This window comes from Taudactylus pleione, unplaced genomic scaffold (assembly GCF_031769625.1).
Source record: "Taudactylus pleione unplaced genomic scaffold, aTauple2 ptg000864l, whole genome shotgun sequence".
Taxonomy (NCBI): domain Eukaryota; kingdom Metazoa; phylum Chordata; class Amphibia; order Anura; family Myobatrachidae; genus Taudactylus; species Taudactylus pleione.
In genome coordinates, this window is record NW_028285266.1 from 21,076 (window position 1) to 36,922 (window position 15,847).

The window sequence follows — 15,847 nt, forward strand, 5'->3', positions numbered from 1 at the left end:
CCAGCCGGCCCTTTACTTATGACACAGGCGCACGCTTGGCACTACTTTGTTGATGCACGTGCGGCTACTGCGCACACAATTCACAAACACAGAAAATAATTTTTTTTTTTTTTGAACTGGAGTGTACTTTGGGGGTTACAGCACCCTTTAATGGTCAAGCCAGCTGGCCCTTTACTTATGACACAGGCGCACGCTTGGCACTACTTTGTTGATGCACGTGCGGCTACTGCGCACACAATTCACAAACACAGAAAATTATTTTTTTTTTGGTTTGGACTGGAGTGTACTTTGGGGGTTACAGCACCCTTTAACGGTCAAGCCAGCCGGCCCTTTACTTATGACACAGGCGCACGCTTGGCACTACTTTGTTGATGCACGTGCGGCTACTGCGCACACAATTCACAAACACAGAAAATTATTTTTTTTTTGGTTTGGACTGGAGTGTACTTTGGGGGTTACAGCAGCCTTTAATGGTCAAGCCAGCCGGCCCTTTACTTATGACACAGGCGCTCGCTTGGCACTACTTTGTTGATGCACGTGCGGCTACTGCGCACACAGTTCACAAACACAGAAAAAATATATTTTTTTGGTTTGGACTGGAGTGTACTTTGGGGGTTACAGCACCCTTTAACGGTCAAGCCAGCCGACCCTTTACTTATGACACAGGCGCACGCTTGGCACTACTTTGTTGATGCACGTGCGGCTACTGCGCACACAATTCACAAACACAGAAAATAATTTTTTTTTGGTTTGGACTGGAGTGTACTTTGGGGGTTACAGCACCCTTTAACGGTCAAGCCAGCCGGCCCTTTACTTTTGACACAGGCGCACGCTTGGCACTACTTTGTTGATGCACGTGCGGCTACTGCGCACACAATTCACAAACACAGAAAATATATATTTTTTTGGTTTGGACTGGAGTGTACTTTGGAGGTTACAGCACCCTTTAACGGTCAAGCCAGCCGGCCTTTTACTTATGACACAGGCGCACGCTTGGCACTACTTTGTTGATGCACGTGCGGCTACTGCGCACACAATTCACAAACACAGAAAATATATATTTTTTTGGTTTGGACTGGAGTGTACTTTGGGGTTACAGCACCCTTTAACGGTCAAGCCAGCCGGCCCATTACTTTTGACACAGGCGCACGCTTGGCACTACTTTGTTGATGCACGTGCGGCTACTGCGCACACACTTCACAAACACAGAAAATATATATTTTTTTGGTTTGGACTGGAGTGTACTTTGGGGGTTACAGCACCCTTTAACGGTCAAGCCAGCCGGCCCTTTACTTATGACACAGGCGCACGCTTGGCACTACTTTGTTGATGCACGTGCGGCTACTGCGCACACAATTCACAAACACAGAAAATAATTTTTTTTTTGGTTTGGACTGGAGTGTACTTTGGGGGTTACAGCACCCTTTAACGGTCAAGCCAGCCGGCCCTTTACTTATGACACAGGCGCACGCTTGGCACTACTTTGTTGATGCACGTGCGGCTACTGCGCACACAATTCACTAACACAGAAAATATATATTTTTTTGGTTTGGACTGGAGTGTACTTTGGGGGTTACAGCACCCTTTAACAGTCAAGCCAGCTGGCCCTTTACTTATGACACAGGCGCACGCTTGGCACTACTTTGTTGATGCACGTGCGGCTACTGCGCACACAATTCACAAACACAGAAAATATTTTTTTTTTTGGTTTGGACTGGAGTGTACTTTGGGGGTTACAGCAGCCTTTAATGGTCAAGCCAGCCGGCCCTTTACTTATGACACAGGCGCACGCTTGGCACTACTTTGTTGATGCACGTGCGGCTACTGCGCACACAATTCACAAACACAGAAAATAATTTTTTTTTTTGTTTGAACTGGAGTGTACTTTGGGGGTTACAGCACCCTTTAACGGTCAAGCCAGCTGGCCCTTTACTTATGACACAGGCGCACGCTTGGCACTACTTTGTTGATGCACGTGCGGCTACTGCGCACACAATTCACAAACACAGAAAATTATTTTTTTTTTGGTTTGGACTGGAGTGTACTTTGGGGGTTACAGCACCCTTTAACGGTCAAGCCAGCCGGCCCTTTACTTATGACACAGGCGCACGCTTGGCACTACTTTGTTGATGCACGTGCGGCTACTGCGCACACAATTCACAAACACAGAAAATTATTTTTTTTTTGGTTTGGACTGGAGTGTACTTTGGGGGTTACAGCAGCCTTTAATGGTCAAGCCAGCCGGCCCTTTACTTATGACACAGGCGCACGCTTGGCACTACTTTGTTGATGCACGTGTGGCTACTGCGCACACAATTCACAAACACAGAAAATAATTTTTTTTTTGGTTTGGACTGGAGTGTACTTTGGGGGTTACAGCACCCTTTAATGGTCAAGCCAGCTGGCCCTTTACTTATGACACAGGCGCACCCTTGGCACTACTTTGTTGATGCACGTGCGGCTACTGCGCACACAATTCACAAACACAGAAAATAATTTTTTTTTGGTTTGGACTGGAGTGTCCTTTGGGGGTTACAGCACCCTTTAACGGTCAAGCCAGCCGGCCCTTTACTTATGACACAGGCGCACGCTTGGCACTACTTTGTTGATGCACGTGCGGCTACTGCGCACACAATTCACAAACACACAAAAAATATTATTTTTTTAGCACTTGGGGGGAGCACCCCTGATGGACAGAGCACCCCCTGGACAACACTACAGCACCCCTTTAGGACTGGGACACTGCACAGGACTTTGGAGTGGACACCGCCCCTATGGAGAACTGACTGCACAACACAGTCCAGCCAGCCCCTATGGACTTTGAAGTAGTGGACAGAGCCCCTATTAACAACAGCAGCACAGCACAACACAGCCAGCCCCTATGGACTTTGAAGTAGTGGACAACAGCAGCACAGCGCAGCACAGCACAGCACAGCACAACACTACTCTGCACTACACTACACTACACTACACAGCCCAGCCAGCCCTAACTCCCACCCTCCCTCTTCACTGTCCACAGCCGAGTGAGAAAATGGCGCCGACGCGGGTACCTTATATAGGTTCCAAAACCCGCGAGACTCGGAAGGCGGGATGATGACGTTTTGCCTCGATTTCAGATCCGAGTCAGGCGGGAAAAGTCGAGCCTGACTTGGATCTGCCTCAGATCGGGGGAGCTTGGGGGGGTTCGGATTTCAGAAATACGAACCCGCTCACCCCTACTGTATATACACATTAACACATACATACACACTAACACATACACAGTATACACTAACACATACTGTATATACAATAACACATACACATATACACCCTAACATATACAGTACTGTATACAGTATACAATAACACGTATATACACTTAAACACATATATATACACATATAGACTATACTAAACTTACATTCTATGCAGGCTGCTGCTCACTTCATTAGGCCCCGCCTCCTCGCGCTGTACTTGCGCGAATCTCGGGTCATATGGGGGCGTGGCTTGCCATGTTGGCTCCGCCCCCATTTCGGGAAAAGCAGAAGGGGGGATTGGTCGTCAGGGGGGTGGTTTCTAGCTGACCTGCAGCAGCAGCAGCAGCAGCAGGGTGCAGGGAGCTGGCTGGCTGTGCACTCTCCCTCCCCAGCGTGACACTGACACACCCCCCGGATCATGCACTGAGATGAGCAGGCTGTGGTTCAGCCTGTGCTATGATCGGAGCCTGTGTAATGTGCTTCCCGCGCATTACACAGGCTACGATTACAGCACAGGCTCAGCGCATGATCCGGACTGTGCTAGGGGGGGCGATCGCTCCAATCGCCCCCCCCTGGATCCGCCACTGGTGTGGGGGCCCTCTGTGTGTGGGGGCCCAGGGACGACCGCCCCTGTCGCCCCCCCTTAATCCGGCCCTGTCTGTAAGTGCCGGGCACGCCCTCAAGTATGACGAAAAGGGGACGCATCTTATAGACATGCCCCCTTTTCATGGCCATGCCCCTTTTTTGCGCGCGCGCTCAAAGTTGCCCACTCTAGCTCCGGCGCCCTGCCTGCCGCCGAAGCTATAGTGAACACTACACATACCCAACCTCAAGCTGTGCCTCTAACCTGCTCACAGAGTGACGTTTTACTACTTCCGGCCTTCTACGTCAGTCGTAGCAGTAAATTTATGAACGCCCCTGAACCGCCCTGAAAACAGTGAGGAACGCCTGTGTTTTTAGACCACCACCCCCGTCAACACCCACAAACGGCCTTTCATGTCAATCAACTCTTGGAAGCCACTTCCTGCTCGTAAGCCGTACGATCGACAGCATTTTGGATCGCAAGGTCTCATACACACATGCGCACAACTAACGTTACGCATGCGTGGTTTGGAAACATCGGATGCGAACGACCGAGCGGCTGCTTACGACTGAATGAGGTCCTCTATCTGGATAATGATGTTTAGGTTCCAGAGTGACAGGCTGCTCCACCGAAATCACACTAGAAGGTTCAGGATCAGTTGTCACTAAGGGAACCTCATGCTCAGGTGACTCCGTAACAGGCTTGGGAACAGTCTCTGTAGCAGACCAGGAGGGGTATACATTAACTACAGTGCCAGGAACAGTCTCTGTAACAGACCCAGAGGGGTATACATAAACTCCCAAATCACTTGCTTGGCTATGTCCAGGTGTCGACGTACAGTCCGTTTGCCTCCTGGTCTCAATTATTCGATCAATGTGGCGTCGCCACAATTCTCCTCCCACTTCAATCACATACATCAGAGGGCCGGATTTGGAAAAAACTATTCCTGGTTGCCACTTGTCTCCTCTGTAATCACGGACAAGCACCTGCTGGCCAACGTCGAAGGTCCGAGTAGGTTTCTGAAAATGCTATCTCACAGTCTTTTGTCCATTTCCAATGTGCATTTTTCTGCAGTAGGGCATTTAGTGGGTATAGTACTGTGGAGATGTCTGGTAAGAACTTGTGATAATAATTCACTAGGCCCAAGTAAGATCTCAGTTGTGACGCAGACTGGGGCCGGGGTACTTGCACTACTGCCTCAATTTTATCATTTGACTTGTGCAGGCCCTCTCTATCAATTACATGTCCACAGTTGGAAATGTTTTCTTGGAAAAATGCACATTTGTCTTTATTTACTCTGAGTCTGTATTCTTGTAGTCGGGTTAATAATCTTTCGAAATTACTTAAATGGTCCACGTTATCTTTGCCTGTTCCAATTATGTCATCCAGGTAACATTGTGTACCTGGTATTCCTTGTAGGACTTGGTCCAGTGCTCTCTGCCAAAGTGCTGGGGCGGAAGATAGTCCAAACACAAGACGATTATATTGCAATAAGCCTTTGTGTGTGTTCATGGTTAGATATTTCTTGGATGCGTCCTCTATTTCCATCTGTAAGTACACTTGATCTAGATCAATTTTGGAGAAGCGGTCGCCCCCTGAGAGAGCTGCAAAGATGTCTTCTATTTTAGGCAAAGGATACTGTACAGTACGTAGTACTGGATTTATTGTCATTTTGAAATCTCCGCAAATTTGGATACTTCCTGCTTTGTCCTTCTTTACTACCGGAACTATGGGGCTGATTCAGACCCCCTCGCGAGTGCAGGACACTCGCAAGCGGGTCGATGGTGCCGAATTGCGCATGCACACGATGGAGGGAGCTCCGTCGTGCGCATGCGCGAGACCCGAAAAACGACGGCCAAGCTGTTGTTATGGGTCTCGCACCAAAGGGGGCGTGCTGTCAATGGTGAGTGACAGCACGCCCCCTTTGGTGGGCGTGCTGGGGGTGTGGCTACTAGACGAAGGCGTTTCCATGGGAACGCCTACCATCTGAGTCCGGCCCCACTGACATCACTAGTGATGTCAGTGGGAGTGATTTTGGCTCTTAGAGCCAAAATCACTCCAGGGCTTGCGGTCACCGAGACCCTACCGCAGGGTCTCGTCGCAAGCCCGATGGTCGCGATGGTCTTGACCATCGCGACCATCATCATGGACGCTCGCTATAGCTGTGGGTGGTAACCCACAGCTATGCGAGCATCCATGAGGCCGCTCCAAGTTGAGGGAGGAGGGCCCTGATCCAGAGCAAGCGCTCTGGTCAGAGCGTTCGGCTCTGAATCAGGCCCTATAGGCGTAGCCCATTCACTCCATTCTATGGGGGAGAGTATGCCAGAGTCTTCCAGTTTCCGTAATTCCTTCTCAACCCCTTGTCGGATAGCATATGGGACTGTACGAGCTTTATGAAACTTTGGAATGGCATGTGGATACAACTCTATACTGACCTTAATGCCCTTTAACGTGCCTATACCTTGTTGGAATATGGGTTGTGCAGCAGCTAACAATTTTGAAAGTCCTTTAGTAGCTGCATAACTTTTGGATACATTAGATGTGGTAGGCTGTAACATGTGAATGGAATGCCAATCAAGTTGAATTTTCCTTATCCATTCGCAGCCCAATAATGCTGGTCCACCCTGTGGAAGTAGGTATAAATACAGCTTATGGGTATTGCCTTTGTATTTACAAATACTTTTATTTTTCCCAATGGGGACACAGGTTCACCCGTATATGTGCGGAGTCCTACTGATGTTTTCTTTAAAAAAATCTCAGCATACAGGCGTTTGTAATCACTTGCATTTATCACTGACAGAGCAGAGTCTGTGTCTAATTCCATGTTTAAGTCAATACCTGCTACTTCCAAGGTGACCCAAATCACTTGGCGCTCTCTTGCTGTTGTAGAGTGCACCTCTAGGCAGCCTAAACCTTTGTCTGTCCCAGTACTATCAGTAAAGTCTGACTCATTGTCAGCTACCTTATGCACCTGGGGTGTTGTATATTTTCTACCATGGGCTTTGGATATTTGTGGGAGGTTGAGTGTTCTTCTCGACTAGCCCACCCTTTCAATATGGCCTCTTTTCTTACATTTTCTACACACTTTGGCCCTCATTCAGAGGCGGTCGGAGGATGCAAGCGGTCGCTCAGAAACTGTGCGGCCGCTTGCATCCTGACCGGCCGTCTCTGTTTCGGTCGTTAGGCTGTGGTTTACACCCACAGCTCTAACGACCGCTAGGGTGATGGTCGCGATGGTCATAGACCATCGTGACCATCGGGGCTTACGACGAGACCCTAGGGTAGGGTCTCACTTGTCATAAGCCCTGGAGAGCTTCTGGCTCTGTCAGAGCTGGAAGCTCTCCACTGACATCACTAGTGATGTCAGTGGGGCCTCCCCCAAACGGCAGGCATTCCCATGGGAACGCCTCCATTTGGGCTGCCACCCCCCCGGCCCGCCTTCCAAACGGAGCGAGCTGTCAATCAACATTGACAGCTCACCCCCTTTGGAAAGAGACCCGCTACGACCGGCGCTGTCGGTCGTAGCGGGTCTCACGCATGCGCACGAAGGAGCCGGCTCCCTCGTGCGCATGCGCACTGGACAAACATCGAGGCGGCCATGCAGTCGTAGACCGTACGGCCGCCTCTGAATGAAGCCCTTTGTCTTTAAACCAGCACTGACTGGCATCATGTGAGGACTTGCCACAGCAGACACAGGACTGTCTCTGATTCCAATGAATTGCAGGGCCTTCCTACCTATATATCTGTCTGTTATTACCCAGTTTTGTGCTATTAATGTTTACAATTGTAAAGTGCAACGGAATTTGCTGCGCTGTATAAGAAACTGTTAATAAATAAATAAATAAATAAATAATTGGATTAGCAGTACAATCTGGTCCCTTATGCTTTAATTCTGATGCATCCCTGGTTGCAGTCTCCATTGATATAGCTATGGATAGGGTTGCTGCTATTTCCTATGTGGCTAAAGGACCTCTGTGACGTATCCACCACGTGACCGCTGCAGGAGGCTGGACCGCTCCTGCTTTACCATCCACTAGGGCATAGAGGGGGAATAAATATTTGTGGCGAGCGTAGCGAGCCAACGTGCCCGAAGCGCAGCGAGCCCGCGAGGGGAAACTTTTGGTCCCGTTAGCATCCCCGCCCCTCCCCCTTTCAGGCCGTGTCACGTGGGTGTGATGTCACAGGTCCATCAGCGCTGTATAGTCTAGACCTAACCCTATGGATAGTGTTCGCTCTAAGGCCAGTTCAGGCTCAGCCAGCAATTTCTTTTGTACACTAGCACTTGTCATCCCACAAACTAAACGGTCTCTTAGGGCATCTGATAACCCTGCTCCAAACTCAGGACCTCATTCAGAGTTGGTCGTTGCGGCCGCACGGTCGTACGCATACGATGTTTTTCTTTCTGCGCCTGCGCATGGCTAGCACTGCGCATGTGCGTAAGAGCTCTACCGATGAAAAATACTGACGGTCGTAGGGCTTCCGACACGGAAGTGGATTGCTAAAGTTGATTGACAGGTAAGACCGTTTGTGGGAGTATACGGGGGTGGTGGTCTGCAAACGGAGGTGTTCTTCAGCGTTTCCAGGCGTTTTAGGGGAGTGCATAAATTACCTGCTTCGTACGACCAAGAATTGCGGATGCATGACAACGTCACTCTACGAACAGGATGATCATCCAGGCTAAGGTAGGCAAGAAGCGTCCAGAAGCCACAACAGTACAATCGTTAGTCTGATGTTACCTGCAATGTTTCTATTTTGAACCACACAAACCAAGCAGCTAAGATTGCTGCATTGTAACTATTAACACTGCTAATTACCTTGTAACTGATTTCACTTGCGTGTGCATTAGGGAATTCATCACACAAATGTTGATTTGTGCTTTTTAAACATTTTTTTGGGAAAACAGTTTTGAAAACATCTAGCATTGTGTTTTGCGAAGCAGCCTTTTCAGATACCATACTTTTTAAACCTTGTATACATTGATATAGTTAAAGATAGACATTTTTGTTGTAAATATATATTTTTTTATTTGTAATTTGCCTTTCAGCACAAGTAAAATATTAATTGTGACTACAACATTTGCATATAATTAAAATAAAAATATAACAAAAAAAAGTAGTTTTTTTTTTCCCCCCCAAAAAAAGAGCTTGAGACATTGGTGACAAGAAATATGGGGACTGGACAACAGGTGAGGGAGGAGATATCCAGGGCTACTTTCGTCATTTGGGCCGGCTTGGAGGAAGAGGTAAGCTACTGACAGCCGACTGGTGTGTAACACGCCGACTGGCCTGGCCAGAGGTAGATGGGATTTCCTCTGGCCTAGGCATAGGGCTCTCCATGATTGCGGGGGTGGCTGTTGGGCTGCCAGAGGTGGTGGTCCTGGGAGGAAGGGAGTCTCGCTCCATCATGGCAGGTGGGTTGGCCTGCTCCTGGGTATTGGCCAAACGATCTAGGGCCCCAGCAATGGTCTCCAGGGCCACCGCCACCCTCACCAGAGTGGTCTCCATCCTCAGAAGAACACACCTGTTCTCCTGAGTTTGGGAGACCAACCTGGTGAGGAGAGGCACTGCTCGGTCTGATGGTTGCCCTGGAGTAGACTCCACAGGGTCCCCAGATGGAGTAGTTGGATCCTCCCCTGCAGAGTCCCCATCTGTGCTGGACCCAGACTTGACCTCAGGAGCAGGCACTACCTCCTCTGAGTCTGGAATATAAAAAACACATTTTTTATTTGTTTTCATAAAAAAAAAAATCGCATAGACGTTTGAGCTTTATATTTTTTGGCTACCAAAATAAAATTACCTTCTTGCACATGTGGAGCATTGAAGTCAGCCATGTCAGTGTCCATAGTGGACACGCCGACTATCTCCTCTTCCATCACACATCCCTGAGCCAACGCCTCCAACCTCGTCAAGGCCAGCTCCTCAGTGATGGGACCACCACCTGTCCCCGCAGCATGGTCCACCCTACTCCGTAGCTTCCTCTTCAGTTGGTACTTGAAATCCGTCCATCTGTCAATGTGAATTTTGAAATTTTAAGGGTTAGTTTATTTAAATTAGATCAAGCTTTTGACTTCAGTACACTCACAATATCATTTTCTTACCGTTTTTTTAACGACTTTCATGGTTCTGTAGGTTGTCCCCACAGCATTAACAGCCCTGGATATCTCCTCCCAAAACCTGTCTTTGGCTCCAGCCCCCATATTTCTTGGGGCATTGACAAGGTTCTCCATTGTCATGGTCACCAATGTCTCAAGCTCGATCCGTGAAAACGGAGGGTTTCTTGGCCTTGGCCTGCTTGGGCCCGCCTCCTCCTCCTCTACTGGTGGAATTGGATTCCCAGCACCTACAACATTGTTGAAATTAGATAAAAAAAATTTTTTTGTGCAAATCTGAACAGTTCTTGTGTTGTTGAAAAAATGTGATTCGCACTTACCTGCCTCAGTTGGCCTCTGCTCACCATGCTCCTCGCTTGACATTTTGCTAACCTGTGAGAGAGCATGAAGAATACTGCTTGTGCAGACTTTTTAAGAGATGTGAGCGCATCCCTGGATTGGTTACCCGTGCATCCTTATTTGCCTAACTACAAATGCACACCTTTCCTGCATTCTGTAATCACTGCGTGGGTTGTGCTAGATGTGAGTGCATCCCTGGATTGGTTACCCGTGCATCCTTATTTACCTAACTACAAATGCACACCTTTCCTGCATTCTGTAATCACTGCGTGGGTTGTGCTAGATGTGAGCGCATCCCTGGATTGGTTACCCGTGCATCCTTATTTACCTAACTACAAATGCACACCTTTCCTGCATTCCATAATCACTGCATGGGTTGTGCTAGATGTGAGCGCATCCCTGGATTGGTTACCCGTGCATCCTTATTTACCTAACTACAAATGCACACCTTTCCTGCATTCCGTAATCACTGCGTGGGTTGTGCTAGATGTGAGCGCATCCCTGGATTGGTTACCCGTGCATCCTTATTTACCTAACTATAAATGCACACCTTTCCTGCATTCCGTAATCACTGTGTGGGTTGTGCTAGATGTGAGCGCATCCCTGGATTGGTTACCCGTGCATCCTTATTTACCTAACTACAAATGCACACCTTTCCTGCATGTTTCAATAATTGAGGTTTGTTTTATTTATTTAAGGCAAAGCCAAATGTTCCCTTACTTGTGGGTTATAGTTGGAGTGATTTGTGGTGCAGGAAGTGTTTGATAGTAGTTACATTGTTTGAAGTTGTTTGAGAGGTGCTTGTGTGAGTTGTTTGAGAGGTGCTTGTGTGTGTTGTTTGAGAGGTGCTTGTGTGTGTTGTTTGAGAGGTGCTTGGGTGTGTTGTTTGTGTGTTGTTTGTGTTTTTTTTTTTATTTATTTTTATTTTGGTTGTGGGTGTTTTTTTTGTTTCTTTTTTTTTAGTTCCTTTATTTCTGGTGTTTTTTTTTAGTTCCTTTATTTTTGGAGGTTTTTTTTGTTCCTTTTTTTGTGTTTTTTTTTAGTTCTTTTTTTTTTTGTTTTTTTTGTGTTCCTTTATTTTGGGTGGGTGTTTTTTGTGTTCCTTTATTTTTGGTGGTTGTTTTTTGTGTTCCTTTATTTTTGGTGGTTTTTTTTTGTTCCTTTATTTTGGGTGGTGGTTTTTTTTTAGTGTTTTTTTTTGGTGGTGGTTTTTGTTTTTCAAATTTGTTTGGTGCAGACATTTAGCAAACCCCGTTAATTGTTGTGTTTGTTCTGTTTGGGTGGCCGGGCTTTTGTAGCCTTAAAAAAGCAACGTTATTAGAAGACTCAAGTAAGTGTGCCAGCCTACTGCATTTTTTGTTTATTTTATTTTTGTTCTACAATCATAAAAAAAATTACATTTTTTGGTACTAATTTTTTTTTAACATTTATAATATATTAAAGGTGTTTAACAGTCCATTTTGTACTTGAATCAGGTAAGTGTCTATTTATTCAAACCTACAATTATGTTTTTATTTTTTTGTGGTTTTTTTATTATTTTTTTCTTTTAATATTTTTTTTTAATCTATTTGGTAAATGTAAATTCGTACATTTAACAACAATTCATATTGGCCAATTTAAAAGTTAAGCTTTGTTTTAACAATAATAGTAGTAATATTGGTTTGGACTAAAAAAATCTTATACATTTTTTTCTTCCATAAAAAAACAACTGTACAACAAATACACATGTAGGGATTTCCGAAGATGGCACTGCCCGACCCTGTAAGAATATGCACCATTATTATAAAGCTAAGTATTTTTGAACAAATAATCAAAAAACACTCTGTAGAACCAATTTAAAATATAAATTTAACTTTACAGAGCAATGTTGGACAGCTAATAGTGGCCATGTTGACCCCCACCAACCTTCCTCAGCCTCCTCCTGGGTGTAGGCATAGGAGGCGTGCAAGGGCCAAGATATATAGAACACGTGTCACCCTTTTTGGAATGCCTGATGATGTGGTTGTAACCACTTATTGCCTGCCTCCAAATATCCTAGACACTCTTTCAATAATAAAGAATGATCTAGAAAGTCAGATTCACATTCCAACAGCAATCTCACCACTTACACAGTTGTTGGCGGTGTTACATTTCTGCGCCTCAGGGTCCTTCCAAACCACTGTGGGGCTGGTGGGTAGCCTCTCCCAGCCCTCATTTTCACAGATCCTGAGGCGTGTGCTAGATGCATTTTTCAATCATCTAGCACATTTTATTAGTATGCCTTTGGATACGGAAGCCCTTGATGTGGTAAAGCAGAAGTTTTTTTAAATTGCAGGCTTTCCACACATCATAGGGGTAGTGGATGGCACTCACATAGCACTTCAGCCCCCTGCATGCAGGGAACAAATATATAGGAACCGAAAACATTTCCATTCCCTAAATGTAATGGTGCTATGTGATGCCTCCCTCCAGATCCTCTCCCTGAATGCCAAATTCCCAGACTGCAGCCATGATGCGTATGTGATCCAGCATTCAGGGATTTGGCCAAAATTAAGCACACTGCAAGCTGGTGATGCGTGGCTTCTTGGTAAGTAAAAATCCAGTATTTATCTCTAGTAATAGTGTAAACATGTTTTCATGGTAAATGTATGTATCTTTTGGTGTCCCATTTCCATCAGGTGACAGTGGATATCCTTGCACGTCCTGGCTGCTGACTCCTTATTTGACTCCCACACCAGGGCCCCAAACTCACTATAATGCCGCGTTTACTGCCACCAGGCAGGTGGTGGAGCACTGTATTGGCCTTTTAAAGGGCCGGTTCTGGTGTCTCCATCACTCTGGTAGTGCACTCATGTACTCGCCGGATATGGTTTCTCGCATTGTGGTCCTGTGTGGGATTTTACACAACATTGTAATAAGGAGTCAAGTACCCATGCAGCCAGAGGAGGCCTTGCCAGAGGATGGCCCCCCAGAGGAAGGTGTTGTGATGCTGTCGGGGGGGGGGGGCCAGATGCGATTATGTTGTTTCACGTTTTTTAGGTAGGAATATTTACTTTTTTTTTAACAAAACACTTTTTGCAAATGTATTTTAATGTGTACCTTTTTCTTTTGTTTTCTTTTCCTACCAACCAAATCACAACACTTTCCAAAACCTGCAAAAATAATGGAACCCATTGGCAATACCCTGTATGTTTTTGGACAACTAACACATTTTGCTTTTGTTTACATAATTTGTATGTTTTCCATTCAAAAATCTGTTTGTTTTTTACTATAGTTGTTTATGTCTGACTAAGCCAGATGTTTTATTTGGCCATACCCTGAGGACATTTGTTATGTGTGAATCTGTTATGAAATTATTTTTACGAGTAAAAGCCTGTTGGCAACATGTTTGTTATTTAAGAAATGTTTTCAATTAAATACAAATGGTGTTTTTTTTTAATAAAAATAAAAAACATTTTGAGGTGGATAATGTATGCCAACCCCTATATACATTACTGGAAATGTTCTTAAGGTTTACTAATACATTTTTGCAGTACTTACACTATGGAAAGGCACCCACCTTTGTTCACCAAGTTTTTAAAATGCAGAATTACACCCTTTAATGTTTGGCAAAAAAGAGGACAAATGTTTGAACCACAAAAACTTTATTTTTTTTATTTTTTGAATTTTGAGAAATGGAAAAATAGGAAAACAAAATAACTATAAATCCTCCAAACTCCCCACAAGTATTTGGAGGCAGCAGTAGGCCTGCATTAAATAGCCACTTGTGGCTCGTAGCTCCTCCCTTATTTGCCTCAGGATGTGGGTTAGATCTGTGTACAGAAATTTTTTTGGGGGGATTAGAGACTTCATTAAAATTCCAAACATTTGAACATTACACATTATTCAATGTACCAAAAAGTGATTAAACACAATGATGTTACGGTGTGTTTGAAAGTATCAGCTACACAACATTATTAATAGGTTTATACTTTTATGTTGTAAAAATAATTGGAAACCCTAACTATGTGGCATAAGCCAAAAACCACTATGATGATGTTAAAAATAATGGGAGGTGTATTCTTAAGTCATGATGGCCATATCCTTAAAACACAATGCACGTATTCACTTCTAGAATGTTCTTGATAATCCTAAAATACAATGTGTTTCTTTGCTATGGCAAACATCACTTTTCCTAATGAAGTTATATCTTAGTACATTTTAAACACAGTGTACACAACATCAACAAGGGTAGTCTGGTTCCTAGCACCTTGCCAAGTTGTGTGACATGTTTTTTTACATTGCAAAATACTAATCCGAATGTAATCATTATTTCCTAAAAATACAAAACATTTTTAAAAGCCCCAAAAGCCTATATTTTTGTGGTCCACAATAAAAAAAAAGGCCCAGGCACAAAACCTAAGGTCGCAATTGTGAAAAACAGCATTACTGCGCAATGATTTTGACACCCATACTGAAATTACACCAAAAAAAACGGTAATAAAGTTGTACAAATACATGGATAACAACAACAACCCCAAAAAAAAACAAACAAAAAAAACACATACCCTCAGAGTGGTCGGGCACAACCACAGATGTCGCCGGCGATGCTTCCAGAGAAGGGGAATATTCTGGAGTTGGGGGAATGGTGGAAGGGGAAATCGAGCAGGAAAGATCCAAGGGAGGGGATATTTGGGAAATGGTGAAGGTGAGGGCTGCAGGTTGGCACCTGCATTTCTTTGCATTCTGCGTGCCCTTCTCTGTCTCCGCTGTGCTTCTAAAATGTAAACATAAAACAAAAAAAAGATTAGTTTTGAATTTCGGCTACGCAATACAAGTACACTTTACACATTAAGGACAATAGGGACAACATACAGGAGGGTTTTTTAACATTGACTAAAATAATTGGCAAAAGAACATACATTTTTAACAGTCCACTAATTATTACTTTTAAACAAACGCATACTTACGTCTGGGTAGTTGCGCCCGCAAATTCATCAGGAGTGCAGGCGACCGGCGGCGCAGGTCAGACCAGCGCCTTTCTAATTGTGCAATATTGTGCCTGTAACCCACAGATCTGAGGGCTCGCCTCACCTCCGCATAGGCCGTCCACTTTATGCGGTTGGAAATGGGCGGCACAGGGTACGTAATCTGCCTGTCCAGGATATTCACCAGGACAAGCAATTCTCTCCTGGTAAAGGCCGCGGCTCTCATGATGGCAATGGCCGATTTTTGAGAAAACATGAAATATACATGGGGTACAAAAAAGATGATTGGCTAAAATATTTACAGTTTCCTAAAAAAAACACTATTGGCCAATCCTTTAATCATGTGGGACGAAAAATAAGCTCACATTTGATTGGCTACAACACGCAGTGTGCAATTGCAAACATAAGAGTGCAAATGATCCTAACGCAAAATGCACATGTATTTTTAAAGATAACACACTTATCAACAGTACATTCACAGATAATAAATCTTAGTTTGTTTTTTAAATTGTGTGAAAAAAAAGAGAACGGAGAAAACAACCACGAAATAAACAATAAAGTTTATTGACACATGAGAAAAAACTCGTTTTAAAGAACAGCAAGAGTTAAACACTATTCATTAGATAATTGA